This window comes from Miscanthus floridulus, chromosome 9 (genome assembly GCF_019320115.1).
Source record: "Miscanthus floridulus cultivar M001 chromosome 9, ASM1932011v1, whole genome shotgun sequence".
Taxonomy (NCBI): Eukaryota; Viridiplantae; Streptophyta; class Magnoliopsida; order Poales; family Poaceae; genus Miscanthus; species Miscanthus floridulus.
The window spans coordinates 7,948,442-7,963,248 of record NC_089588.1 but is presented as its reverse complement, the minus strand read 5'-3'; the positions used below and the strand labels follow the sequence as shown (position 1 = coordinate 7,963,248).

General features: G+C 43.6%; 1 pseudogene; it reads left to right on the top strand.

The window, feature by feature from the left end:
- Positions 1-12,253: 12,253 nt before the first annotated feature.
- Positions 12,254-13,283, top strand: LOC136479165 (receptor-like protein EIX2; annotated as a pseudogene).
- The last annotated feature ends 1,524 nt before the right edge of the window (positions 13,284-14,807 follow it).

The following is a 14,807-nucleotide window of genomic DNA, read 5'->3' as shown; positions in this document are numbered from 1 at the left end:
GCAGCAGGCTGACCTATTTAAAGAGGACCAGGACATTTGGCTATTGTACAGCTTGTGCCGGCTTTTGGCAAGGCGCTACTATGGGTTTCATTGTGCAGAAGAAGGGATGCCAAGGTGCGCCGTTTTGCGCTGGCCCGGTTGGGAGCGGATGGCTACAAGGGGGCATTCACCAATGTTGAGGTGCAGTTGGCTTTCCTTCACGGTTACTTCTTCACCGCCTCTCCCAGTATCATGGAATCTAGCTTTTACATGCTGTCACATAAAATGCAAACGCCGGCAGAATGACCATCAGTGACATGCATAATGAACACTTTAAGGTTGGGATATTTAACTTATTGCCATTCGTAAATTAACTTATTGCCATCCTTATGGATGCACCTCTCCGTTTGCCAGTTTTAGAATGGCACCTACACAATTGCCATCCGAAACCGTAATCCTCCTACGTATTTGAGATTTTGCTAATGTGGCATGCCACGTCGACACGCCAGCGCAGCAGCGTCCCTTGGAACCTCTACAGGGCACACGAAATTACCTATGTACCCATGTTGCTTCTCTCCCACTCCATTTGCCTACGCGTGGGCCCTCTCCCTCCCCCTCATTGACCCGTGGGCCCCACACGTCAGCTTCTCCTTCAACTTCTAGCCATCACCATGCAGCCAGAGGAAGGGGAGGAGCCCGTGCAGTCCCGGCCGGCGTTTTTCTCCATCCTCGGTCACCTTCTCCAGTGAGCCGGCTGCGCCGCGAGCAAGTTGTGTCGTGGGCGAGCTCCGCCGCGCGCCAGCTACGCCGCTGGCGAGCTCTGCCGTGGGCGAGCTGTACTGTGGGTGAGCTCTGCCGCGAGCGAGCTCCGCCGCGCGCCAGCTGTGCCGCGAGTGAGCTCCGCCGCGCGCCAGCTGTGCTGCGAGCTAGTTGCGTCGCAGGCGAGCTTCGCCGGCCGCGGGCGAGCTCCGCCGCGCGCCAGCTGCACCATGAGCCAGTTGCGCCATTAGCGAGCTCCGCCGCGCACCAGCTGCACCGCGAGCGAGTTGCGCCGTGAGCGAGCTGTGTCGTGGGCAAGCTCCGGCTCGCGCGAGCCGGCCTGGGTGAGCTCTGCCGCGGGCACGTCTTCTTTCTCCATTCCGGATCTGGTGTCAGGGCGGCGTGGGCGCACAGCTCCTTCCTCGGCTCCGACGGGCACGGCCCTGGTGGCGCGAGCGCAGCTGGTCGGCACTGCACGAGCTCCTCCCCTTCCCTGGCTGTGTGGTGATGGCGGGAGGTTGAAGGAGAAGCTGACGTGTGGGGCCCACGCGTCAGCGAGTGGAGTGAGAGAGAAGCAGCAGGGGTAAACAGGTAATTTCGTATGCCCGGTAGATGTTCCCATGGACGCTGCTGCGCTGGCGTGTCGACGTGGCGTGCCACATCAGCAAAAGTGGCAAATATGTAGAAGGATTACTGTTTCGGATGGCAATTCCGTAGGTGCCATTCTAAAACTTGAGGTGCCATCCGTACGGATGGTAATAAGTTAAATATCCCACACTATAATGTTGGTGGTGGCTGGCTACGATCATTGGATTCCAAAAGTACTCGCAACAGGACATGGATCTTATTTGCTTTCTGCAGTAACAATCATGATTTGTTGGGCTTATTTTCTAGATATCATACCGCCTGGACGTCTTTTGGCCATCTACTGGCGTCCAATACACATTGTTTTTCATAAATTAGATCTTCTCCACGCTCCCACCACAAGGATTACTGGGGTGGGACTCCTCAAACACATCTACCATAGTCCTAATGAACTGGATGTTCACCGCCCCTCCTCTCAAACTCAAACAAGCTAGTACTGTTTACTGGAGCGATCAAATCGGGCAGTACTCAGTTCTCCAAGACTACGACCGTCGGTGCTCTCGAAAGAAGGCACTTGTAGCCTCGTTCCAGGGACTTGTGCGACCTCAACCGTGGTATAGGTCATCAAGCATCTCCCAGTCGAGGAAGAAGATGTCAGGGTGCCTGACAGCGTGAGAAAATTCAAAATTGGTTGCTGATACTCTCCGGGCTATAGATGGCCCGCCAACCGACGGTACCAGGTCTCGGAAGATGAACATGGACAGTGCTGGGTATGACTGGTCATGGACCTGAAGGCAACAAACTCACACGGGCACCATAGTGATTTAGCACATAGCAACCTGCTACCGTGACATGGCCACTGCACCATAGTGATCGGCCGGAGGACGACTTTCCCCTATTGGCGGTGGCGGAGACAGACACTTTCCATGAAGTTGCCACAGCGTTGTCAAGATACTGCGCCTACCTGGTGACATTTCTTCTGCAGTTCCTCCCGGAGCACAGCCTGACCACCAAAGAAGTCTTCCAAAATGTCATACAGGATGCACAGCATGCACTAGGATCGACGTATATGGAGGAGAAGGAGAAGCACACCAAGATCCAAAAGCTAAAGCTACCGCCCCGGCGTAAGCAGACTTACCTTCGACAAGGGGGTCAGGCTGGGATGGCAACCGGAGAAGCTCAACACCAGGCTGCGGTGGAAGGTGATCATGGCAGAGTTCTGGGCGGAGACGATCCTGTACGTCACGCTGTCGGACAACGCGGAGGCACACATTCAGCACCTGGCAAAAGGCGGAGAGTTTGTGACCCACCTCTGGGCCATGCTCTCCAACGCCGACATCCTCAAGCGGGCAACAGGGGACTGGAATCCACCTGCTGGCGCTGCCGCTGCCACTGCCACATAATAAGCAAGCATTGTGTGCACTGACACGGCCAGTCTCCTATTGTGATGTTGGGTCACGTCCAATTTGGTGTTCCATTGTCTGTCTGCCCTAGCTTTACGGTTTTTATTTGCTTGTTTAGTTGAGGTCATTCACTACGTGTTTTAGCTTGCACCCATATCACTACTACAGGAATAGTTTCTAGGGGCGGTTGGTGAGGCTTTGTAGAGACGGCTCGGCCAGCCGCCCCTACCATACCGTCTCTACAAATCAAGCATTTGTAGGCCTTGTTTAGTAAAGGTCATTGTTCTTGTACCGGCTGGTCCCACACCGGGGACATTTATCCAGTGACTTGAACGTTTCGCCACGAAAAAGGATACAGTGGTTGGGGCAAGCATGGATTTTTTCAACCCCATTGTCAATGGACTTATGACCTTTTTCGCTTGGTATGTGTTGGCAGGAACTGAGTTTGGTTGTGGTACCACCCATGACAGGAGACGCAATAGATCATTGAAACTATAGTTTGACCAGCCGTACTTAGCCTTCAGGATGAGTAGCTCAAGCACAAAATGTAGTAATGTCCAATGTGTCAGATAGGCCTTTTCAACACCATTCACAGTCTCCTTCGATGCTTTTGTCACCCTTTCCAAATTTTCTAGACTTTTCAGGCTCTTTAGTAAAATCTCTGGTCCAAGGACCCGAATCATTTCCTCCAAATCATCAAAATCATCTTCATCACCAACACGCGCTCCCCCATCATTTTTGGCACCATCTTCGGCGTTACCATCCCAACCAACAGCATCACCATCTTGTTCATTGCCAAACTCAGGATCCATTTATACATCAAGCTCTTCTGAGTATTGGGACAAGTATTCTAGGGTTTCGGCGTCGTCTTCTTCATCATCGTCGTCATTATCAACAACCGTTGTTTCGCCATGATGAATCCACACTGTGTAGTCCTCAATAAATCCTCGCACAATCAAATATTCTCTGATGATACACACATCTGTCCATGCCATAAGGTTCTTGCAATTTTTGCAGGGACAAATAATTGTATCCTTATTCTCTGTCAACGTCGCTGCATGCTTCTCTGCGGCTTCAATAAATTTGTCCACCTCTTCACGGAAACCTACCTTGAACCTTAATGAACCATACATCCAAGACTTCTTGTACTCCATCTTTTAAAACACAACAATCAAAGAAAATACATTAAAGGACTACTAATTCAGATATATATGTAAAGGAATCAAATTAATAATTAATTACTTGACAATAATTCTATATACTTCAGATATATATAAATATAAATATAAATATAAATATAAAATAAAATTACATGAAGCATATCAAACACACACCATGGTAGAGGGTAATTAATTAATGGCCTATTTATCAATAAATAATTAAAAATATATATTTATTAATTAAAATAAATAATTTCAAAGACAACAATTTGCAACAATTAATATTTTACTCACTACCTTTCATGCAAACCCTATTCCAATTTCATGAAACATAAATTTACAAAATTAAAATAAAAAAAACAAACCCTAGATTTAGATCTAAATCTACATGTACCTGAAACATACATGAAACTAGGGTGTAATCTCAACTAAAATCAAGCAAAATCGACTAATAAATAGTATAATCTCATTTATCTAACTAATTTATACTAATAGCTTCAAAAATAGAGTCTAATTTGCTTCATACAAAGCTCAAGCACCATAGAAGAGAGAGAAAAGCAAAACTCTAATTATGATCACTAATCAACCATTAAAACTTCAAATAAAGACTTAGAATAGAATTTTCTTACCTTGTACAACCTCTCCACCAAAGTATTTGAGATCAAAACCTCTCCTCTTAGTAGAGCAATTTTTGGAAGGAGCCCAAGGCCTCCCAACCTTTTTTTGCTCGGGTTGGAGAGAGTGGCCCGAGGTGAAAGAAGGTGGTTGCTATATATACAACGGGTATTTGTAGGGGCGGTGGGGCATTTGTAGGGGCGGCTGGTGATTCAGCCGCCCCTACAAATGGACACAACATGGGCGGTCAGTAATAGCCGCATCTACCAGTCGCCCTTACAAATCGACGTATTTATAGAGGCAGCTCGTATTACCAGCCGTCCCTACTCTGCCATTTGTAGGGGCGACTGCTATGCTGGAGCCCGAGCACGCCACTGTAGGGGATACTCCAATGCCAGCCGCCACTAAAAAAAAGCCCCGTTGCTACCAACTGTTTTTCATATAGTGTATGTATTTTACTTTCAAGTCGACTGGGCTTGTATTTGTGTACGTACGTTTTTGTATCTCAGTATGTCATTGGGCCCAATATTGTTTGTACGTGTACGTGATTGTTTATCATGACTGTACATGTCATGACTTGCATCCTTAATTTGTTCTTCTAGAGCTCCAGGAATATATGCCCTCCTAGTCCATTGCATGCATCAGAGGATCAACAATAGGAATAGATGAAGAACAATGTCTGGATATACGTATTTTATTCCAGAGTGCTTGTATATGATGTACTCAGCTATATTTTAATATAATTCTTTTTTCGTCTAAAAGAAACTATAAAATCCAGTAACAAACACCCTCCAACCGTTGAAACCGAATAAATTTAGCCCTCTAACTGATTTTAAAGGTGATTTTCTATTTGCAAATAATAAAAATCAAGTTTGATCTCTAAAAAATTATAATTAATTTATTTTAAATAAAAAATACAAAACTAGTTTCTGCTTTTCTAAAACATTTATCTATGTGTTGATACTCCATTTAGAGTTGTTTTGATCTTATTTGAGATAAATAAATAATGATCATGACTACAAGCAATAAAAGCAATACAAACATAAATAAACTAGATTCAAATACTTATATATAGATCATAAACTGGTAGAAAAAAATTGACACTAGTTTCATGTTTCTTTGATTTAATATGAATTTTAAGAGAACAAACCATATTTTTATTATTTTTAATAATAGAAAACCACGTACTCCCTCCATCCAAAAATAAGAGCAATTTTAGGATGGAGGGGGGAAAACTAATGCTACTATAAAATTATATATATACCCCTATCAAAAGGTATAGCAATATATAATAATTACACATTAAAAATAGAGAAAGTAGCAGAAAGTACTAGTTGTGGTTCATGGTTTAGAAGTGCACTTATTGTGGGATAAATTTTAAATGCTAGAAGTATACTTATTTTGAGACGAAGGGAGTATGAAAGAAGTGAGATGACCAAATTTATCTAGTTTCAACAGTTATAGTATGTCCATTGTCTGATTTGGTAATTGAAGGTTCAAAATGAGACTGGCATGTTACGTGAAGGTAGGAAAATACTCTATCTGTCCAAAAATAAATTCTCACTTTTCGAGAAGTCAAATAGTTTAAATTTTGACCAAAGTTAAAAAAAATACTAACATTTATGATACAAAATAAATATCATTAAATTAATTATTATGGAATATATTTTCGTCGTAAATCTAGTTGGAGATATAAATGTTAATATTATTTACTATAAACTCAGTTAAACTTAAGGTACTTTATAAATGTTAATATTATTTATTATAAACTTAGTTAAATTTAAGCTACTTTGACTGGTACATCGCTCATAGTTATATTATTTTTAAGAGGGAAGGAGTACATTTTACACAATATTAAATAGCACTGCATTTCCTACGTGGACTGTGAACAAAGTAGATGTCGGCATATGGTGACCGTTGATGCCTACGTGTAGTGCATGCGCCAGCTAGTGCAAAATTTCCTGGCCATGTACGGTACGATGACTTTTCTCCATCCAAGATCATTTAAAAAATTCGAATTTGAATATATGAGGACTTCGAACTATTTTCTGTGACCGAGAGTCTAACCATAATATAACTCTTTAATTAGATACTTAATCTAATTAGCTTGTTAATGTTGCTATTTGTACTTTATTCTTTGTCTTTCCTCCATATTAATTTTAATAGCATCTTATATAATTAAGAATTAGGTCTTTCTATTGTTTTATCTCCATCTCTTCTTTTTATTGTTGCCTAGTAAAGATCTTCGTCGCCACTAAGACACCCTCTAATTACCTAGTTAATTTTGATTAGTGCTTTGCTCCCTCAGAATTGGTCCAATGATATCTATATTATTTAGAGTAAGTCTTCATGTTATCTCCCTAATCTCCTTTATTCCTGTTATTATAATTATATTGATGGGTATGATAAAAAATAATTATATTGATGGGTGAAAGTTGAAGGGCTAGACCTAATTAATTTTGTTCTCTTTAATTTTCTCTATAATATTCGGAGTTGTTTTTTTAGTTTTCTTTTCGTACTGTCAATTTTTGCACTAACTGAATGTTACCGGTTTGAACGGCCTCCCTATATTTAAATCGTGGCTCCGCCTTTGACCACACAGTGACGGAGCGGGTATTGACCGTCGAGAGAGTCCTCTATAGTTGTGACAGACAACAACGGACGAAGAAAATACAGATACAGATAGTGAGTGTAGCTAGTACAGATAGTTGTTTCCGGTTTTGTGTACAAATGTTTTTTTTTGGTTATGTATACAATCGATTTATTTGTATTTCGTCGTACATAATTGTTACCGGTTTGAACAGTCTTCCTATATGTAAATCTTGGCTCCGGCCGCCTCTAACCACAGGGCAGTGACGGACCGTCGAGAGAGTCCACCTATAGTTGTGACAGACAACGGCAGACGAAGAAAATACAGATACAGATAGCGAGTGTAGGCCAAGCACGTCTGGAGGAACGTGGTGCGAACCACACAACGCTCACTCGCTTAGCGATGACGAAAACCAGCAGTCTGTTCTTGTGGTTAGAAATGTACGCTAAAGATAAAAGAAGAGCAAACACGCGTGCAAGCCAATTAAGACGACCTAGCTTATTGTCCCTATTCTTTTCCATCTAGAAGAAGAAGAAGAAAGACCTAGCCAGGTACCGCTGCTTGTAGTTGTCCTCCACTGCATCTGCAGCGACCCAGAGCAAGCACCCCTTCCTCTCCGGGATTGGCTTGATTTGTTGAACATGTACTATTCAACCTAGCTGTGTGTTGAACATGTTGTCTGTAATCAAGCTATTGCGCTGCTTATTACTCATGTGTACTGAAGCCTTCGGCTGTGATGTTGGGTCGTCAGGCCCATTTTGCTATTTCGTTTTATCTGTCCGCCCTGGCTTCATGTGTTTTGATTTGCAATATTATTTGGTGTAGATCATCCAGTTCGTGTTTCTCATGTGTGTATTCAAGCCTTTTTGACTGTGGTGTTGGGTCATGTCCATTTTGGTTTTCATTTTATCTATCCAGCCGGCCTTAGCTTCACGAGTTTTGTTCCCTTATCATCCACTTCGCATATGTATTGTACTTTCAAGTCATTAGCCATGTACTTGTATATTTGAGTTTGTGACCGAATAAGTTATTGGGATTTGGCCCAACGTCAAATACTGTTTATCATGACTATACATGTCATGTCTTGCATCCTTAATTTGTTCTTGCTCCAGGGATATATGCCCGCTAATCCATTGCATTGTATCAGGAGCATAATTAATACCTAATTCAATTTCAAACCGTATACAGTTTGTGAAATACAAACAAACAAATACCAAAATCAGAGCTGATTTTTTCAAAGAAAAAAACAGACCTCACAGCTTCACACCAGTTTCGAGAACCCCAAATTTGGTCTCCTCCGCTGCAGTCTACGTACAGGTACATGTCCCTGCGTCACCAACTTGCCAAGTGGCTGCGGGAGGCAGCACCTGCCTGCTCTGCACGTCAACTTCTATTTTGCCGCTCTACACGACACGCCAACGTTATCGCTGTCTGAACATGGTGTGCCTCGTCTCCATATTTCTTTTTTCTTATTTTTTAGGGCCACGAGAACATTTGTGTTGTCGTTAGAACTAGCAGGGAGGCCCGCACAAATAACACGGGTCTAGCTAGATTTTTCTTTTCATCATATAACATTTGGATTTTTCATAAATTAACTTTTGTAAATAGTTTTTTGTTTGTTTACATTAGTCATCACTTTATCCATCTAAATTATATCACCGGTACGGACAACCATATATCAGCCAATCCATTTCTTGGTTTAAAACTATTGTTATCTTTATTTCATCTTTTTTTCCTTTCCTATCAAGTAGTTGTATATTTCTCAGGACGCCAAATCAACATAGTATTTAATTTCTTTGATAAGCTTCATTTCTCCATAGAATCTACCAGTTTTCATCAGTTCCTTCGTCCTCTTCTAAAAATTTGAAGCTGGGACCGTCTTATACATTATGGGCATGTTTGGGACCGCTCTGCTCCAGTTTTTGCAGCTCCGCTGCAGCAACTCCGTGACAGCTCCATTGTGGAGTTTTTGAAGCAGATGGTACCGTTTGGCACATAGCCGAGCTCCAGCTCCAGGAATGGGTTGTTTCCATGCAAATAGACTATTATGCGCCTGATTGACGAAGCGTTGTCCTATTCTATTGATGAAGCATCAACATCTTCCATGTCTTTTCTCCCAAGGTTAGCAAATTCTACACTTGTTTTCTATGATTATATATTAAAATCTAGCTTTGACTTCTAATTAGTCTATGGTTAGCCTGTTCGCTTGACTTATCAGCCGGCTTATCAGCCATGGTATAATGTTTTTCTCTCACAATAAATCAGCTGTCGGGTCCATAGACCCGGGGTCCCCAATGGGCCCGCTTTTCCGCAACACTCGGGCCAGCAAACGACGCAGCAACGATGCGCACCTGGGCCGGCCCAGATACACGACTACAGCCCGAGACCATGATCTGGCCGCCGACCGGCTCCTCCGGCCAGGAGACCTGGTCGGCGGCCCGACCAGGAGGCCTGGTCAGGGGCAGGACCACAGTCCGACTCCGACCGAGTTCCCCCGACAGGGGATATGTTGGACCTACGCACACCGCTCCTTCCCGACCGATACGGTCGGGATCGACCGGGACTGCCGACCGGAGACGCCCGCTCAGAGTGGGCCCGGGGAGCAGGTGGAGCAGATAAGGGAAAACACTTAGGTCAACCGCCGTGTAGAGGACTGTACCTCTCCACGCCCCACACACGCATCGCACAGTGCCGCTGTGCCATGTCAGGCGGACACTGTGCTACCTGCTCGACGCGATAGAGCACGAACAGCGATGGAGGGCGATGGCCATCCCGTACCCGACGACATGAGCATGAACAGGGATGGAGGGCGATGGCCATCCCGTACCCGACGACGTGGGCAACGACAAGACTAGGCAGCGCCCGTACACCTTCTCTCTCTCTGACTTGTAAGGCTAACCCTTTGAACTATAAATGGGGATACGCTCTCTCTCGACAGGCAGCGCAACACGATTACTGTTGTGCTCAAATTTTATATTTTTTTTGAACATTTAATGACTCCCTTCGAAAATACGCCATTCTAAAAGTTATTGTTTTTTTCATGCCATGAGCTCTCGATAAGATCTACAAATTTTTATATTTGAGTTTTTTCATTTGAGGTCATTAAGATGCTCAAAAAATGATATAATATTCCAGCAGCATATTAATCACGTATTATGGCTTGTCACCTTACAAAAATAATATCATTCTTGTACGGTGTCGAATAAAGATACTTTGTATATGAAAATTGTTGTTGTCGATGAGATTTATAAATTCCTGGTTTTCAGTTTTTTCGTTCGAGATCATTAAGATGGTCCAAAAATTGATACAAACTTCAGGGAGCCAAACAGTACTGCCGCTGACATGTGGGTCCCATCTGGGAGATCCATGTAAGCGCTAAATCGACATGCCACGTATAGAAAATATTAACAGCATTTATATCTCCGAATAAATTTATTATGAAATATATTAAAGGATTTATCTAATAATACTAATTATGTATTATAAATATTAATATTTTGTTATATATATTTGATCAAAGTCACGATGAGCAAGACTGCTGCCGGTGGAGAGGCGTCCGGTGCAGCAACCGAACTGGCCACGTCCACGAGCTTCGACTTGGAGGTGGAGGCACCTTCGGACCAGATTTGGCCGGCCAGATAAGTCCTTCCTTGCTTGCTCTGGATCACCTAGAGCACCTTGACCTCAGCGGGAATGATCTAGCAGGGCCAACGGGTCGTCTTCCCGAGTTCTTGGGCTCTCTAAAGAATCTCAAGTATCTTAACCTCTCTGGCATACCATTCTACGGTGGCGTGCCTCCCCAGCTTGGCAACTTGTCAAGCCTGCAGTATCTGGATCTATCATTTATGGGAGGCATGAACTCGACGGATCTCTCATGGTTAACACACATTCCTTCCATACAATATCTTAACTTGGACGGAGTGGATCTCAGCACAGTAGCGGATTGGCCTCGTGTCATGAATATGCTTCCTTCTTTGAGGGCCCTCCATCTTTCATTCTGCTCTCTTGCAAGCGCAAACCAGTCGCTGCCACACCTGAACCTTACAAATCTCGAGGAGCTCGATGCCTCCGCGAACTCCTTCCACCATCCAATGGTGACCAGCTGGTTCTGGAACATAACAAGCCTTAGATTCCTTTACCTCAGCTACACTAGTATGTACGGTCAATTTCCGGATGCTCTTGGAGACATGACATCCCTTCAAGTCCTTGATCTTTCAAATGATTATTGTCATTATGATTATCATGATGATGACAAGAACATGCGCAGCATGATCACGAATCTTAAGAACCTATGCAATTTGGAGGTCCTGAACCTTGAATGCAGTCTCTTATATGGTGACGTAGCTGAGCTGTTTAGGAATCTACCTCGATGTTCACCCAACAAATTGCAAGAATTGGACCTCGGTTCGAACCATTTAACCGGGATGTTACCAAGATGGATAGGGCAATTCATGAGCTTGGTTGTTCTGAATCTAGGTTGGAACAACCTAACCGGACATGTCCCATATGAGATTGGAAAGCTTAGTAATCTGACCTATCTGGATCTAAATACAAATAAACTGGATGGCACGATAACTAAGGAACACTTTGCTAGTGCAAGGAGCTTGCAATATATAGACTTGTCATATAATGCCCTCAAGCTTGAGATCAGCTCGGACTGGCAACCACCATCTACATTAGAGTATGTATACTTTGCATCCTGCCAGATGGGCCCACTGTTTCCTGGGTAGCTTCAGTGGAATGTGAGCATCGCCTATCTTGATATCTCGAGTGCAGGTATAGCTGATAGGCTTCCACAGTGGTTCTCCGATGCCTTTTCAAATGTCGAATTCATGAACATCTCCAACAATCAACTCAACGGAACTTTGCCGGCTGATATGGGCTCCATGTCACTTCAGGAACTCTACCTCAATTCAAACAAATTAACTGGCCAGATAGCCATGCTGCCACCAAACATAACGTGGTTGGACTTATCCAATAACTTGTTGTCAGGACTCACTGGTCACTCTGCTGTTGGATCCGCTAATCTAAAATTGTTGTCTTTGTTCTCCAACCTATTCACTGGTCATATTCCTGAATCATTTTGTAAATTTCAGAGACTGGGTGTGTTGGACTTATCCAACAATTTTTTGGAGGGAGAACTCCCGTCATGCCTCGGGGTAATGGAATTTATGAATCTGTTAGCCTTAAGTAACAATAGTTTGTCAGGAAAGTTCCCGTCTTTTCTGCAAAAATTGACAAATGTGCACTTCCTAGATTTATCTTGGAACAAATTCTCTGGAAGATTGCCAATGTGGATTGGAAGCTTAACATCATTAAGAGTTATACGATTAAGTCACAACAAGTTCTTTGGTAGCATTCCAATGAACATCACAAACCTTTCTTGCCTTCAGTACATGGATCTAAATAACAATAAGATATCAGGCTCTCTGCCGATCTACCTATCAAATCTTAAATTTATGACAAACGTATACATGATGGGTTGTTCTGACGATGGCACTTTAATAAATGGTTCTCATCTTAATAGTTTGTCTGCGGTCTGGAAGGGGCAGGAATTGAACTATGGTTCCGTTCAAAGAATTTTGGACACAAGTATGACGAGCATTGATTTATCTTCAAACGACTTAACCGGTGAAATTCCAGAAGAAATAGTTGTTCTTGATGCGCTTGTGAATTTGAATCTATCAAGGAACCACTTGACTGGAGTTATTCCAAAGAAGATCGGGGAAATGCGATCACTGCAATCATTGGACCTCTCGAGGAACATGCTTTCAGGGGAAATACCAGCCACTATCAAATCTGACGTTCTTAAGTTACTTGGAATTATCATACAACGATCTTACAGGAAGAATTCCATCGGGAGTACAACTTGATACCCTATATGCAGAGTATCCATCTATGTACATTGGCAACATCGGTCTTTGTGGACATCCTCTTCAAAACAATTGCTCGAGCGAGTGTCATGCACCAAGGCAAGGTGGCCTTGGAAGAACTGAAGAAGGTTATGGGATACCATTCTTTTATCTTGGATTCGGGTGCGGCTTCGTGGTTGGTACATGGATTGCATTTGGTGTTTTGTTGTTCAAGAGAAACTGGAGAATTGCTTGCTTTCGACTCTCGGACAAGTTGTACGACAAAGTATATGTCCTTGTTGCTACATGGGCAAAAGCAAGACAAACACAAACTGATTAGCAAGCATGAAGCAAAGGCGATGGTCGGCGCTTCAACTAAAATGAGCCAATGCATGTCTGTTCGGGAGTGCTTTGAATTTTGTTACTACCAGTATTACATATTGCCATGGTTTTCTTTACGAAATGAAGATTTGTGTGTCCGTGTTTATCACTTATATCATGTAATAAACTGAGAACCGACACTTGATCCTTGGCCAACATTAGTGTTTGTTGTACAAGATAGATATTAGTTGTTAGTATATAGATAACATAAGTATGTTGTAAACTCTGGCTGATCTTCAGGATGTTGGTTTGTAGTCTGTACAAGACGTTCGCCTGGTCAGCTCAGGGCGCTATATAACACGTAGACGCGGCCTCTACAGAGGTTAACACGCTTCACCAAGTTTTACAGTAATAATTATTTCCTTATGATGATGAACATTGAGACATGGTCAATCAATTCCATGTAGCGCTTCAGGCGGCACTACATCATTGGTCCCTGTGGGCCATGGTAGTCGGATCCGGCAACCTAAATACGACCTATCGTTGCATGTTCCACGCTCATCGTCCACATTAGGGATTATTTGGCTGCACCCGTATCCACCTTAGTCCACGTGTGTTGAAGTGGGTTGAGGTGAAAACAATGTGCAGGCCAAACAAGGCTTGGCGTGCCGTGGAATTTCAGTGTACCTAGGCGAGGGATGATATGAATCAAAATATCATGGTCTCATTTGCAACCAAAGTGTTACATATAAGCAACATTCACTTACCATACACATTGAACAAGAAAGCAGAGAACAAGGAGAGCAAATTTCTCAGAAATTGAAGAGCCCAAGACATGAGCACCGCTTAACTGGTGGAGAAGTAGTATACTACTACACCTGCAGTACTACTACCTACAAACTGGAGGGCGCTGCTAGTCAAATCTCAAATGGGGTGCAAAATGACTCAACACAAGACTGCTAATATGGTCATAATAATAAAACGAAAACTGAACCACGAAATGATGATGGTCCGCTTCTGGTTCTCTTCATCATAGACGAAAAGCAACACATAAGGCAGTCTAAGATGATAAGCAAATGATTTATTCACAGCTCTAAACAAGTTATAAACTAAATCAGGCACCACCAAAAAACAAGAACGCAACTTCACCCAAAGGCTACGTACAGATCGAACTGTGTAACCTTTATAGAGTAAATCTTAGCAATTCCAACTTTCCAACAACCAACGGCCACTTGCAGGTTGCTAGCTGCAACGGCTGCTGCAGCATCTCTCCCTTCCATAGCTACCTTTTAGTAGGCTTTTACATACCACATGCTGGGACTTGGACGGCGCTGGCGTCGTCGCCGCCCTGGGCGCGCCCCTGACCAGCCGTGGCCTGCGGGGCTATTTTTCCAGTGGAGCGAGACGACGACATCTGCGAGCCGGCTTTCATGCATGGACGGCGCCAGCGACGACAACGCCCTGAGCCTGTCGCCCCTGTCCGCCCGCAGGGCAGTTTTTCCAGCGGAGCCGGAGGGAGACGACGCCCACAAGGAGGCTTTCA